General features: G+C 47.3%; 1 non-coding gene across 1 annotated transcript; it reads left to right on the forward strand.

Moving 5' to 3' along the window:
• Positions 1–1,603: 1,603 nt before the first annotated feature.
• Positions 1,604–1,675, forward strand: trnae-cuc (transfer RNA glutamic acid (anticodon CUC)). Its single transcript has one exon. It is a non-coding gene; the product is annotated as a tRNA-Glu (tRNA).
• The last annotated feature ends 13,943 nt before the right edge of the window (positions 1,676–15,618 follow it).

Here is a 15,618-nt window from a genome sequence, read left to right on the forward strand (position 1 = left end):
TGATTATCTTTGGCTGTTCCTCTTGTGAATGTTCCCATTGCTGCGCATGTCCGTGTTAACTTCAGAACTCTGCAGCATGGCGGCGTCAGGTACGCGCAGGGCCGGGGCGCAATGGATGATGCATCTGACTCCACCTACCTGTTTGAAATGCAGCTCACAGCTTCTTCACACACCCCAAATAATCTTTCTCATTGTCCTGAAGCCGGCATACGGTTTGAATTCCTGATCTGCGGGAATGAGACTCTTTTCACTGTCTCGCGTCAGTGACTGTCTCTGAGAACATCAGAGTCAAGTCACAGCGTTGTCAGATGAGGGGAAGCTGAAAGAAACCACACGCTGCTCACGGGGACATTTCACTTTCCCCAACTGACCGCCCCAACCACTGCGGCTCTTGGGAGTGGAAAGGAACAAACACCAAAACCCAGTCTCATATTTGTGAATCTTCCGAAAATAAGGAAACTGATCATCCCTTCGGATCTTCCATCCTGGGCTGACAGGGGTGATTTTAAATGGCTGTCCAGTCAGTGTCGATTCTTTTTGGCTGAAAATATCTTCCTTATCTCATTCCAGCATTTCTTGCCAAGGAGAACTGTGCGGCAGAGTTCATGTATATATTTCCTTGTATGGTATTTTGTAAATAACATTCGTTTGCTGGTTGTTTGTATCGGGTATTTCAGGTTCATTAGCTGCTGTTTAAGTGTGTTGGTAGGTTTGTGGGCGACCATGATGCTGAGAGGGTTGAGTTGTCTGGCCATCATTTAGCAGATGTACTTAATGTAAAGTAATGTGGCTAGGGTTTATGCAGACGTTGTGCCTGCTTGTGTCAATTTGTTGATGTGAAATCGGCACACTGGGTTTATTGGGTAGGCAAAAGTGAGGACTGGAGATGCTGGAAGACAGAGTTTAGATCAGAATGGTGCTGGAAAAGCACAGCAGGTCAAGCATCTCCCGAGGAGCAGGAAAATCGACGTTTCGGGCAAAAGCCCTTCATCAGGAATAGAGGCAGGACGCCTCCAGGGTGGAGAGATAAATTGGGGGTAGGGGTGTGCTGGGGCGAAGGTAGCAAAGAGTAAAATATGTGAATCGTGGTGGGGATGGAGGTGACAGGTCAGAGAGGAGTGTTTTGCTGAAAGGTGGGAAGGGAGCTTGGCAAGTAGGACAGGTCATGAGATCAGTGCTGAGCTGGAAGGTTGGAACTGAAGTAAGGTGGGGGGGTTGGGGGAATGAGGAAACTGGTGAAGTCCACATTGATGCCCTGGGGTTGAGTGTTCCGAGGCGGAAGATGAGGTGTTCTTCCTCCAGGCGTTGGGTGGGGAGGGAGCGGCGATGAAGGAGGCCCAGGAACTGCATATCCTCGGCAGAGTGGGAGGTGGGATTGAAATGTTGGGACACAGGGCGATGTCGTTGATAGTTGCGGGTGTCCCAGAGATGTGAACTTAACTCTCCAGTCTCCCCAATGTTGGATTGATCGCATCGGGAGCAATGGATACATAAAATTACATTGGTGTCTGTACCGGTGAAAGTCTTCTTACGACTCTGGCCTGGGTTTGATTCCCGGGCAGCGAAACAATTTCCAGCAGAGATACCAACATATGCTCGTGTCTTCCTGGTGGTCTAGTGGTTAGGATTCGCCGCTCTCACCGCCGCGGCCCGGGTTCAATTCCCGGTCAGGGAAGCCATTGGTTATGTTCGGGTCACTACTCTGGTGTGTGGGTAGGTGAGACTCTGAGTTTCCAGTCACATTGACGTTTTGAGCAGACTGACCACCTCCTCCTTGTTGTCAAGGCCATCCATATCCAAGTCCTGGTGAATCAATCGACTGTTGGACTTCGATGTGATGTTTGGTCTGAGATTTCTGCCTCCAAATTCTTCTCTTGTAATATTCCTGTGGAAAGAGATTGCAAAGGTCATCGCTGTCAGTCACAATAGAAAATCAAGACACACAATTCGAGTTTCTGTGGAACGTTCTTTCCTCTCTTAATACCCAAGATCTTTGTGCTGATCTATTTGTAAATCTATACAGCAGGGTAATGTGGTAGATTGCATACTCCATGAGGAGTTCACTCAAGTTGTTGAATGGACATCTAACGTGCGGTATTGACATTCTTACTGAAGATACACAATATGCTGCGGTTAAATATTACGAGCCCAGAACCAACTGCAAATCAGGCTTTTAGAGCCACAAATATTCCATCAAATATGTACCATATACCCCAGACTTATCTGTCTTAGATTAACGCACGGTTGTCTTAGATTCCCAGAAGACTCGGATTTAAGTATCAAGTGTGAATTTTTATAAAAGAAGCCATGTTTTTGGACTCCTTCCATGTCATACTGACCCTATTACTGGAAAACACATCCATACTACACCGGGATTCGTGGATCAATGACGTGAGGCTTATCTTTACCTGCTTATAATTTTCTGTTGCATAAATGTTTCGACGAATGCCAATATTTTTCACCAGACATAGAGTCGGAGACGGAAAACACAGAAACAGACCCTTCAATCTAAATTGTCCATGCGACCGAATATGCAGAATTCATCTTGTCCCATTTGCCAGAACTTGGCCCATATCCCACTAAATCCTTCCTATTCATATACCCAAACAGATGCTGCCACCAGCCTCCACCACTTCCTCTGGCAGCTCTTTCCATGCATGCACAACCCTCTGCATGAAAAGGTTAACTGCAAGGTCCCTTTTAAATGTTTCCTCTCTCGCCCTCAACCTATGCCCTCGTGTTCTGCACTCCCCCATCCCAGGGAAAAGACCTTTCTATTCACCCCAACCACAACCGTCAAGCTTTTATAAACCTCTTTGAAAAACATCACTCAGCCTGCGATGCTCCTGGGAAAATAGCCCCATCCTATTCAGCCTCTCCCTGTGGTTTAAAACTCTTCCCCTGGCAACATCCTTGTGAATCTTTTCTCAATCGTTTCAAGTTTCATAACATTGAAAGTCGCCTTCTCGTCTCGAACCTGTTCCCTATTTTAGTTGACCTTTTCACCCTGGAGGGAAAAAAGCCTCTGACGATCATAGAATCCCTCCAGGGTGGAAACAGACGATTCAGCCCAACAAGTCAACACCGACCCTCCAAAGATTAACCCACAGGGACTCATTCCCCTACCCCTATTACTCTATATTTATCCCTAACTAATGCACCTACGTCCACATCCTTTAACACTGGGGCAATTTACACACAGACAATCCAACTTAACCTGCGTATCCCTGGACACGATGGGTAATTGAGCATGGCTAATCTACCCAAACCTACACATCTTTGGAATGTAGGAGGAAGCCCTTGCAGACACGAGAGGTGGCGTGCAGGAAGAATGTGCAAACTCCACACAGACAGTCAACTGAGACGGAAATCGAACTCGGGTCTCTGGCACTGTGTGGCATCAGTGCAAACCACTGAGTTACCCTGCCACCCCAGTCCAGCCAATCTGTGTCTCATCATTTTTTCGAGGTCTCCCTTCAGCCTCTGTCTTCCCAGAGAAAAACAAAAATCAGGTTTATGCCACTTCTCCTCATAACTAGAGCCCTTCAGACCAGGCAATGTCCTGGTGAACCTTGTCTTTTCCCTCTGCCAGAGCACCCACATCCTTCCGGTAGTGTGGCGACCATAACTGAACGTAGTATTCCGAATGTGGCCAGAATAAATAGCTGTAACATAACTCGCCAACTCTTACACTCAAGGAAGCGTGCTGTGTTTCTTCTTGACCACCGTACCGACCTGCTTTACCACTTCCACGGATCAATATGCCCAAATCCTTCTGCATGCCAGTGCTGCTATGAGTTCTGCCATTTATCATACAATTCTTACATTTCCTTCGCCTCTAGCTTTGGGCTTCCTCTACCGTGGGGAATAGACATATAAAGTTGAGCAGTAAGACAAATTTCAACAGGAATAAAATGTCGACCAACAGGGAAAAATAAAATTATGGCTCCAGCTTTTTTCTCATATTGACATTTGGACGATTAAAACCTGTCAGTAAAACCAGCCTCTTCCAGAGCATATTTCACATGCTTCGTGGTGTCAGCTAACACTGCGCATGTGCTGCGGTGTCAGCAAAATCACTGAGCATGCTCGTCGCTGTCTGCGGAAACGGCCCCTGACTTTCTTGTGGAGGACCAATGGTGAGACCTGGAGGACCGGCAGAAGCCTGGTCCTCCTGCCAATCAGAGAGACCCCTTTGTCTGTATGCGGAAGTTGGGCCATGAGCTTCTGAACCTGCTGTTGCTCCTCTCTCTCTGAAGAAGATTGAATTTCGTCCCAGACTGCCACATCTTTACTCTGTCCGACATCTGTGGGTACGGCATCCTCTTTTCTCACCCACTTTTCCATTTATTTTTCATTCTGGGTTTCAGTTGCTGTCTTGCACGAACTGAAGGGAAAGGGAGTGAATCCAGGGAGGAGACAGACTCTGGAAAAGTTGGTCCAGGGCTGTGTTTCAATTGGCAAACGCATGGCAAATGCAGTACCACAATGTAAAGTTATAGACTTTGCTTTGGAAAAAAATAAGCAAGAAGGAGGTGCATGGTTTAAATGTTAATAGACCGGGATGTGGAGGAAGTGAGGACTGCAGATTCTGGAGATCAGCGTCAAGTGTGTCGCTGGAAAACACAACAGATCAGACAGCAACCGAGGAGCAGAAAAGTCAACGTTTTGGGCACGAACTTTTCATCAGGAATGATGTGTGGATGTACAAATGGACCTCACTGTCCTTCTACACCAGTCAATGCCAGTTGTCAGACAGCTCCTGCAACTAATGAGCAAGGCGGTACATTAGCAAGAGGAGTTCAAAAATGGGGATGTCTCCTGCAGTTTTGGGCGGTGGGGGTGGTCATTGAATATATTCAAGCCTGAGTTAATCTGAGTTTTGAACAATAAAGAAGTGGATGGTGATGGGGGAAATAAAAAAAAAAGGTTTTGAGACCAGTATAGAACAGTTACAGAGTCATACAGTACAGAAATAAACACTTCAGCCCAACTAGCCCAATGCTATGTTCTCATACTTAACCAATCCCACTTGCCAGTGTTTGGCTCCTTTCCCTCTGCCACAAAGCTGGTCCATTTTTTCTAAAAGCTGGACCTTCTTCTCAAGGATACTATGTCCTTGGCTTCTTTCAGAGGGGTTGTAAAACAGTCCCGGGCTCCAAAATGACTGGTTTAATACACAGATTAAATGTTTATTGGGAGGCCTTTTTGTTTTTATGTAAACAGATAAGACTTTATGTCAAAGCTTTTATGTTTTTGAAGCGACGTGCATAATAAAAGGGGAGGGGTCAGTTGTGAAAGCTGAAATCTTGTTTGAGTGAGTTCAGCAGTGGACTGTGTGGAGAAAAGCTGTTAAACCCTCATTCGTTCTATCTTCCTAACTCTGACCTGTCAGCTTCTGTTTCAGTTTTACTCTCTGTTTAAGAGGTTTGTTTGTTGGGACTGTTGTGTACATTTGGAACAGCATATTTAAGTCCAGTTTCGATAGGCTGAGTTCAATGGGTATTCTCTATTCTGTTCTTTGTGTTTCCTTCCACAATCTTGTGAATACACTTCTTTTTTAAAACCTGGTAGTCAACCTAGCTAACTTACTCTGGGTAATTTTCACTGTGAACTGACCGAAACAAATAGCAAACTTACGGTCTGGGCTACCTGCTTAAGAATGTTTTGAGTGGTCTAGCCTAGATCATAACACCTCAGAACCTTTCCCATTAATGTCCTTATCCAAATTTAAACATTGTTACTGTGCCATCATCCCACGCTTCCTCTGGACATTCATTCCACACACAAACCACTATTTGTGGAGAAAAAAAATCGTGTGCCTCATGTCTTTTTAAAATCTTTCTCCATTCACCTTCAAAGGTTGCTTCCTAATCTTGAAAGCCCCGCTCTAACAAAAAGGACACCCGTCATTCACTTCAACTATAGCCCCCATGAGTTTTTTCATTTTCAGGTCACCTCTCAACCTCCTATGATCCAGTGAAAACGATTCCAGCCTATCCATCTAGATGTAGGTATATTCGTATCCAGTTATGATCTGTTCAATGTTGGTGCAAGCTTAAAAGACAGAATAGCCTATTCCTACACCCAATTCTCTCACATTGTGTCCAGGACAGTAAGACACCATAAGAGATAGGAGTAGAAATCAGGCCATTCAGCCCATTGGTCTGCTCATACAATTTAATCATGACTGATAAGTTTCTCAGCTGAAAAATGTGTTGCTGGAAAGCAGGTTCGGCAGCATCCCAGGAGCAGGAGAATCGACGTTTCGGGCATGAGCCCTTCTTCAGGAATGAGGAAAGTGTGTCCAGCAGGCTAAGGTAAAAGGTAGGGAGGAGGGACTTGGGGGAGGGGCGTTGGAAATGCGATAGGTAGAAAGAGGCCAAGGTGAGGGTGATAGGCCGGAGTGGGGGTGGGGGCGGAGAGGTCAGAAAGAAGATTTCAGGTTAGGAAAGCGGTGCTGAGTTCGAGGGATTTGACTGAGACAAGGTGGGGGAGGGGAAATGAGGAAACTAGAGAAATCTGAGTTTATCCCTTGCGGTTGGAGGGTTCCTAGGCGGAAGGTGAGGCATCCTTCCTCCAACCGTGGTGTTGCTATGGTCTGGCAATGGAGGAGTCCAAGGACCTGCATGTCCTTGGTGGAGTGGGAGGGGGAGTTGCAGTGTTGAGCCACGGGGTGGTTGGGTTGGTTAGTCCGGGTGTCCCAGAGGTGTTCTCTGAAATGTTCCGCAAGTCGGTGGCCTGTCTCCCCAATATAGAGGAGGCCACATCGGGTGCAGCAGATGCAATCAATGATGTGTGTGGAGGTGCAGGTGAATTTGTGGCGGATATGGAAGGATCCCTTGGGGCCGTGGAGGGAAGTGAGGGGGAGGTGTGGGCGCAAGTGTTGCATTTCTTGCGGTTGCAGGGGAAGTTGCCGGGAGTGGAGGTTGGGTTGGTGGGAGGTGTGGATCTGACGAGGGAGTCACGGAGGGATTGGTCTTTTCGGAACGCTGATAGGGGAGGGGAGGGAAAAATATCCCTGGTGGTGAGGTCCGTTTGGAGGTGGCGGAAATGACGGTGGATGATACGCTGTATATGGAGGTTGGCGGGGTGGTAGGTGAGGACCAGTGGGGTTCTGGTTCTGTCCTGGTGGCGGTTTGAGGAGCGGGGCTCAAGGGCTGAGGAGCGGGAAGTGGAGGAGATGCGGTGGAAGGCATCGTCGATTACGTCTGGGGGGAAATTGCGATCTTTGAAGAAGAAGGCCATCTGGGTTGTACGGTATTGGAACTGGTACTCCTGGGAGCAGATGCGGCGGAGACGAAGGAATTGGGAACATGGGATGGCGTTTTTACAGGGGCCAGGGTGGGAGGAGGTGTAGTCTAGGTAGCTGTGGGAGTTGGTCAGTTTATAGTAGATGTCCGTGTTGATTCGGTCGCCTGATACTCTTCACCGAACACTGATTACTTTCCATTTCAGTTTCATTATCCAACTCTCTTTTGAATGCCATAATTTAATCTGACTCCAACACTCTCTCTTGCAGACCATTCTAAAGGTCGAAGATTTTCAATCATTAATGAAATAAGTTCTGGATCTCTCCCAAAACACAATTCATATGCATCTTGCTTCGAATCATTTGCAGTAAGTTCTTCACATGGACAAATTTGCAACTTAGAGCATTTGTTCAAATTTAATATCATATTGGGGTGGCACAGTGCTTGGCATTTCTACCTCACTGCAGTAGGGACCAAGGTTCAATTCCAACCACAGGTGAGTGTCTGTGTGGAGTTTGCATGTTCTCCCTGTCTGCATGGGTTTCCTTCCACATTCCAAAGATGTGCAGGTTAGGTGGATAGAAATGGAAAGGTCTAGGAAGGGGAGGGAGGAGTCTGAGACGGTCCAGGTGAATTTGAGGTCGGGGTGGAACGCTGCACGTTCCGAGGGTGAGAGGTTAGAGTGGGTGAGAGGGGTGGAGAAGTTGAGGCGGTTAATGTCGCGGCGGCAATTGGCTATGAAGTGATCGAGGGCAGGTAAGAGGCCAGCACGGGGTGTCCAGGTGGATGGGGTGCGTTGGAGGCGTTGGAGGCGGGAGAAGGGGTCGTCAAAGGATGGGCGGGAATCCTGGTTGAAGAAGAAGGCGCGGAGGCAAAGGCGGCGGAAGAATTGTTCGATGTCACGCCGCATGTTGAAGAGTAGTACTGGGTATTGTCGTGATTGTAATTATGTCGTCAGCTGAGTTCCCTTATTGGGATGTTCCCCTACTTTTGTTAACATTTCACATCGATAACGTTTAGATTCCCAATATCTGCAGGGTTCTTTCTCTACTTGAGTGATTCAGTGACTTTTTTTATGAATTGCTCCTGTGATATCTCATGAGAGGGTTTATGATATTAACAGTGCCATATAAATTGTTCTGGGTCACAATGTGGCCAATTGAGAAAGAACTGACCATCCTGAAATATTTGTTTTTAAACAATGGACATAAATTAATGTTTGGAAAACACACAACTTGCATGTATTAAGATCAGAAATAGGAATGGGAGTAGGCAGTTGACTGTGGAGATGCTCTGTCTTTCTTCGCCATCCATGGCAGAATTCTCTCTCCATACTTTTCCACGACTTCACTTGATAAATGGGCTACGCTCCTAGAGCTTGTGAGTTTTTAATAAACCTGTTGAACTATAATTTGGCGTTGTGTGACTTATGACAAAAAAAATTTGATTGAGGATGTTATTACACATACTGGAGCAATGGGATTTCAACCTGGGACTCAGGGCTCAGAGGTAGGGACACTACCACTACACCATAAAAATGCCTGTCTGATAAATGAATGGAAACACCTTCCTCCTCAACATAGGACACGACCATTGTTCCCTCCGAGCCCATTATATTAAATTGAGCCATTCTCTTGTTGAATGAATGAGTGAGAACACTTTCCTCCTGAACATGGGACGCTCATTCTGTGCTCCTCGAGCCCTTTGCAGTAAAGGGGCGGGGACAGTGAAGGGCCTGCGAACCTCTCCACCAATCCCCAAGCCTGAGGTCCGTGCGGACTAATTGGAGCGCGACATTCCGGGGGTAGGACCAGTACAGTCTGCACACCCGGTCGCCATTGGTCAGGTGGAGTAAGGTGCGCTCTGATTGGAGGGAGCGCGGATGACGCGCGTCACTGAAGGAGGAGACGGAATGAAGAAGAAAAACAAAGATGGCGACGCGAGGCTGCAGTTTTCTCATCGACTCAGCGGGCGGTTTCTGACGGAGGGAGGGGGGCAGACAGGCATCGTTTACCTCAGAAAATACCTTTAAAATACATTTCAAATTAAAGCCGGAACTTTTCAAGCAAAAGCTGTGAAGAAAAGGAGACAGTCGGTGGGGTTTATTGTTTATTTCTGTATAATTTCCGGGGCCCGGGAAGGGGGAGGTGACGGTTACCGGGTGAACGAGAAAACAAATTAAAAATGTCGGCGGTGGTGGAGAGAGAGCCGGCGCCCGCGGCTTCTTCGGCGGCGGCCGGAGCCCAGGAGCTCAACAACCCCGTGGAGCTGGAGGAAGGTTCGAGAAGCTGGTCATGGTATTGGATCCGGGCGGGATAAAGGTCTAAACCAAAGTAACAGTAAGAGATGTCCAACTGCATTCAACAAGATATTGTATTGGTGGGTGAGAGAGGCCGCTCACGGGAGTCTGATCCCTGAAGCTTTGCGACCTTGCCTGTACCCCTTTATTTTGTAAATATATTTATTAATATCAGTATAATAAAAAGATAAAAACACAAATCACAATACAACTACTGTCCATTAACTACTAACCTACCCTATAATACAAAACAAACCCGAACACTGTGCAAAGCAACACCAATAAATATATATATATTAATAATAGAGCTAAAAAAACACAAGAATACAGAACAGCTATGCTCGGCGCAATGCTCCCAAATAAAGGAACGGGAGCATTGTATATATAGCCGTATTAACTCAGGAGACCTCCTCCAGGGCCCAGGGTGACAAACCTAACCATCTTGGTTAAACAAATACCCTAGTTAAGATAACTGACAAATCTATATCCAAATAACTCAAGTAGGGCTGTCATGTCTTATAACAATGGTCCTCGGATTCTGGATGAGTGGTGCTGGAAGAGCACAGCAGTTCAGGCAGTATCCAAGGAGCTTCGAAATCGAAGTTTCGGGCAAAAGCCCTTCATCAGGAATAAAGGCAGTAAGCCTGAAGCATGGAGAGATAAGCTAGAGGAGGGTGGGGTGGGGAGAAAGTAGCATAGAGTACAATGGGTGAGTGGGGGAGGAGATGAAGGTGATAGGTCAGGGAGGAGAGGGTGGAGTGGATAGGTGGAAAAGGAGATAGGCAGGTAGGACCATTCCGGACAAGTCATGGGGACAGTGCTGAGCTGGAAGTTTAGAACTAGGGTGAGGTGGGGAAGGCGAAATGAGGAAACTGGTGAAATCTACATTGGTGCCTCGGGGTTGAAGTGTTCTGAGGCGGAAGATGAGGCGTTCTTCCTCCAGGCGTCTGGTGGTGAGGGAGCGGCGGTGAAGGAGACCCAGGACCTCCATGTCCTCGGCAGAGTGGGAGGGGGAATTGAAATGTTGGGCCACGGGGCAGTGTGGTTGATTGGTGCAGGTGTCCCGGAGATGTTTCCTAAAGTGCTCTGCTAGGAGGCGCCCAGTCTCCCCAATGTAGAGGAGACTGCATCGGGAGCAACGGATGCAATAAATGATAATAGTGGATGTGCAGGTAAAATGTTGATGGATGTGGAAGGCTCCTTTAGGGCCTTGGATAGAGGTGAGGGAGGAGGTGTGGGCGCAAGTTTTACAGTTCCTGCGGTGGCAGGGGAAAGTGCCAGGATGGGAGGGTGGGTTGTAGGGGGTCATGGACCTGACTAGGTAGTCACGGAGGGAAAGGTCTTTGCCGAAGGCAGAAAAGGGTGGGGAGAGAAATATATCCCTGGTGGTGGGGTCTGGAGGTGGCGGAAATGTCGGTGGATGAGTTGGTTTATGCGAAGGTTGGTAGGGTGGTAGGTGAGCACCAGGGGCGTTCTGTCCTTGTTACGTTTGGAGGGGTGGGGGTCTGAGGGCGGAGATGCGGGAGGTGGACGAGATGCGTTGCAGGGCACCTGTAACCACGTGGGAAGGGAAATTGCGGTCTCTAAAGAAGGAGGCCATCTGGTGTGTTCTGTGGTGGAACTGGTCCTCCTGGGAGCAGATCCGGTGGAGGCGGAGGAATTGGGAGTACGGGCTGGCATTTTTGCAAGAGGTAGGGTGGGAAGAGGTATAATCCAGGTAGCTGTGGGAGTCAGTGGGTTTGAAAATAATGTCAGTGTCAAGTCGGTCGTCATTAATGGAGATGGAGAGGTCCAGGAAGGGGAGGGAGGTGTCAGAGATGGTCCAGGTAAATTTAAGGACAGTGTGGAATGTGTTCATGAAGTTGTTGAATTGCTCAACCTCCTCACGGGAGCAGGAGGTGGCGCCAATGTAGTCATCAATGTAGGGGAGGAAGAGGTGGAGAGTGGTGTCGGTGGAATTATGGAAGATCAACTGTTCTACGTAGCTAACAATGAGACAGGCATAGCTTGGGCCCATACGTGTGCCCATGGCTATCCCAGCACACTACTGCTGCGCCACTCTGCACCCACGCGCCGAGTGCTATCCACAGGTCCCTTCGAGAGTGATGTTGAAGATCTCCACCGCTGTCGTATCATATGCTGTTGCGCAGACGTATGGAGGCTGTGCAAATATAAACTTGTTTTCTAAACTCCCACATTCTGTTGGTTGAACTGTGATTTCATTCTGAATCACAACATGTTACACAACGCAGACAGAGGCCATGCGGGCCACCTCGCTCTGCTGGTTCGACACAGTAAGTAAACATGTGTCTCTTGCCTTCTCCATGTAATTCTACACATTGTTATTTTAAACATGACCACCGAATTCCTGTTTGCGTCCAATGAATCTGCCTCTTTGTCAGTGTCAGTTCGGGATTTACTGACACCAACTACTCCCTGTACGAAAGCATTCTTCCTAATGTCACTTTTGGTTATTTTCCTCATGATTTTAATACTCTGCCAACCCTTTCAGGCGTGGGAGCATTTTGACTACATTACTTTCTCTGTCAAGACTTCGCATGATTTGGAAAACTTCAATCAGGCCAGAATTCAAACTTCTGTTCTCCGAGGAGAGGTGTCCTAATTTTCCAATATTGCTTCATTGCTGACATTCCTTAAACACGGCACCACTCACGTCAACGCTATATTCCATCATTTCACTTCCTTGTTTTCTGCCCAATTCGGACTCCAAGCAGGTAAAATCAATGACTGCAGAAGCTGGAAACCAGATTCTGGATTAGTGGTGCTGGACAAACACAGCAGTTCAGGCAGCATCCGAGGAGTAGTGAAATTAACGTTTCGGTCAAAAGCACCGACTTTAGCGAATGTGCTTTTTGAGAAAGTTAACCGGGCACTCTTGCACAAGCCAGAAAATCTGGGCTCGTCCGGGATTTCGCGCAAGTCTTCGTAGTAGAAGACCCAACGCGAAAATCATACCCCGAGACCAACGAGCCACACTGAGATCACACAAGCAGCCCCGCTCCACCTCTTTAACCAGCTGAGTCTTGCTCAGTGTGAAATACACTTGACATTGCTCTGAAAATTGCAAGTGGCGAAGAGTTTCCAGAACAATTGCTTCTCATTCTGTCACCCTGCTGCCGTTTGTCCTGGACCCAGGTACCGGACCATCTCTACTAGCAGAAAATTAAACCGTTTTGTTTATAAACCTTTCTCTGACACCGGAGTGGCCCATGACAAGCATTGCCCTCCTCAACATAGGGTACAGAGAACAACAGAAGACCACTCAGACCTCCACGAGGGTGTCATCTCAATTGTGCATACTGGGCCTGTGTATCAATGTGAAATATTTATGTCGAAGTTTTTTTGGGAAAGAGATGAGAAGGCGAGGTGCAGAACAGAGCGCCGTTATACGGGAAAGCTGCTAAAGACGACATTGACTGAATAGGAGAGATGGTTTCCCTTTTGGGTGATGCTCCCATCATGCACCTACAGACATATCGCCGTCGTGCAAATATAAACTCTGTCTAAATTCCCACATTCTGTTTTTTCGAACTGTGAATTCACTCAAAAGAACAAAATTTCAACACTAGCAAAATTCAAACTTTAACAAAGTGCTCATAGTTATATTTAGCGAACACCTGGAAGAAATTCGTCCAAACTGACCAGGCGAATTTCGGTCTGAGGGCTTTTGAACTTTAAGTAGAAGGAAGGGAAGTTTGCCTCGAGGCTGCGTAATGTGGAGATGTGTTCCCCATGTTAACTGATAGTGGTTGTCCATCCCAATGCTTCCCGATGCAGGGTTGCCCTGAACCACAGGGAGGTTTCTTTGATAAACTGTCCCGGGGGCTTCCAGCCGTACCGTGACGTCATAGGGCGGGCTCCCAGTGATGGCCTGCAGCTGCTGTGACGCAATAATGATACTGGCCCCGGAACATGAATATGAATTAGTTCATGAGCCACGTGGTACTGAATCATTCCATGGAATGTTCTTCCAACTTCACGGATTTATATATGAGAGGAGGTAAGTCGGCAGGGCTTACACCTCGGGTCCACTCTTCCTTCACTCGCAACACCCCACACCCACCTCCCATTGTCCCAAGGCACTTTCCGCTGGAACCGCCGAATGTGTAACACCTGCCCATTTACCTGCACATTTGCAAAAACCTAGTCTACTGCATTCGTTGCTCATTGTGTGGTTTCCCCAAAGTAACATGAAGCATAAACTGGGTGACTGCTTCGCAGAACATTTTGGTTCTGCCCGCAAAAAAAGGTCTTGAGCATCTGGTTGCCTGTCACTTTAACACGCCACCCTGTTCCCTGGCCAACATCTCTGTGTCAGGCATGTAACAGTGTTCCATGAAAGCGAAGCTCCAGATTGAAGGGCAACGCCTCAGTTTAAACTTGTAGATCCTATAACCATCCAGTCTTCAACATCGAGTTCAATACTGTTTGGACCCGAACTCCCCCATGCCTTTGACGCCTACCACACCCACACGAGGCCTTGTTATCACATAGTCTGCTGTTACACACCACTTATTGTGAACCAGGAACAGTCTCCATTAAGTTAGTCACCGTCCTACACTCCTTTGGCCCTCCAATGTTCTCCCTCTGAACTGGCGGCAAAGAGAGCAATGTGGACTGGTATCCCTGAGCCAGCTGTTTGTCCCAAATCCAGGAACAGGGCTCTTTCGACTGGCGGATAATTAAACTATTTTGCTGTTGCGCTGACGTGAGGAGATTGTGTAAGTACAAAATTTTTCTAAATTGCTACCTTGTATTGGTCGAACTGTGAGTTCATTCTGAATCACAACACGTGTCACAGCGCATTTGCAGGCCCACCTTAGCTCTGCTGGTTCGACACAGCAAGTAAATGAGAGTCTCTATTCGTATCATTCTCTTGGGTTCTCCCTGTAAATCTCCACATTGTTACTTTGAACATGACCACCGGATTCCCTTTTGTGTTCGTGAATCTGCCTCTTTGTCACGGTCAGACAGGGATTTACGGATCCGAACCACTCCCTGTGCGAAAATGTTCTTCCTAATGTCACTTTTACTTTTTTTCCAAATGCCTTGAAATCTCTGTCATTTTTTTGGGAAATTGAAAGGATTCTCATTCCTGCACATGAGGCTGAATTGATTTAATTTCTAACGTAAAGGACTGCGGATGCTGAGAATCCGAGACAGAAAGAGGAACTGCTGGAGAAACTCAGCAGGTGTGGCAGTACCTGTGGGAGAAAACAGAGTTCTGAAATATTGTCTCTGATTCTCTTTCCACCGATGGTGCCTGAACTGCTGAGTTGCTCCTGCAATTTCTGGTTTTGTTTTTAACTGAAAGTTCATTTCATCTTTCGGGATGAAACAACCAGACTCGCCATGTGCAGATGTTTAATCCTTTCGAAACATGTGAAGTGATTGGATTCAAACAAACCCAGCAATAATCCACTCTTTCTCAGCTTCACAGGCAGAGAGACCTGAGAAATGAAGCTGTCAGTGTGGTTCTGTATTGGTGGGCGGAGTGGTGAATGCGATGGACATGAAATCCATTGCGGTTTCCCCACGCAGTTGTGAACCCTGCCGACTACAAATGAGAAATGTGGTCAAAAAGAAAGGGAGACTGTTCCCCGGTTTCTTCTTTAAGATTCAAATCAGTGGAGGGGGTTGAAATATTTCACTCACATTGGGACTGGTAGGGATCTGCAACCCACTGCCTGTCAGAGTGGAACAGATACCCACAGAGCTACTTTTGAGGTGATGAGCCAAGAGTTTGGAAATGAGACTAGAACAGTGAGGGGTTTGAAATGTGATCGAAATGAAGCAGGCACCTGAGGATTAATGTGTTTTATTTGCCAGTGAAAGACACTGCTTCACAAAGTTGGGACTATGGAAGGGAAGCAGTGACGTTGATTATCTTTGGTTGTTCACATTGTGAATGTTCCCATTGCTGCCCATGTCCATGTTCACGTCAAAACTCTGCAGCATGGTGGCGTTAGATACGCGCAGGGCCGGGGCGCAATGGATGACGCAGCTGACTCCAGCTACCTGTTTGAAATGCAGCTCACAGCTTCT

This window comes from Chiloscyllium punctatum, chromosome 36 (genome assembly GCF_047496795.1).
Source record: "Chiloscyllium punctatum isolate Juve2018m chromosome 36, sChiPun1.3, whole genome shotgun sequence".
In the NCBI taxonomy this organism is placed as follows: domain Eukaryota; kingdom Metazoa; phylum Chordata; class Chondrichthyes; order Orectolobiformes; family Hemiscylliidae; genus Chiloscyllium; species Chiloscyllium punctatum.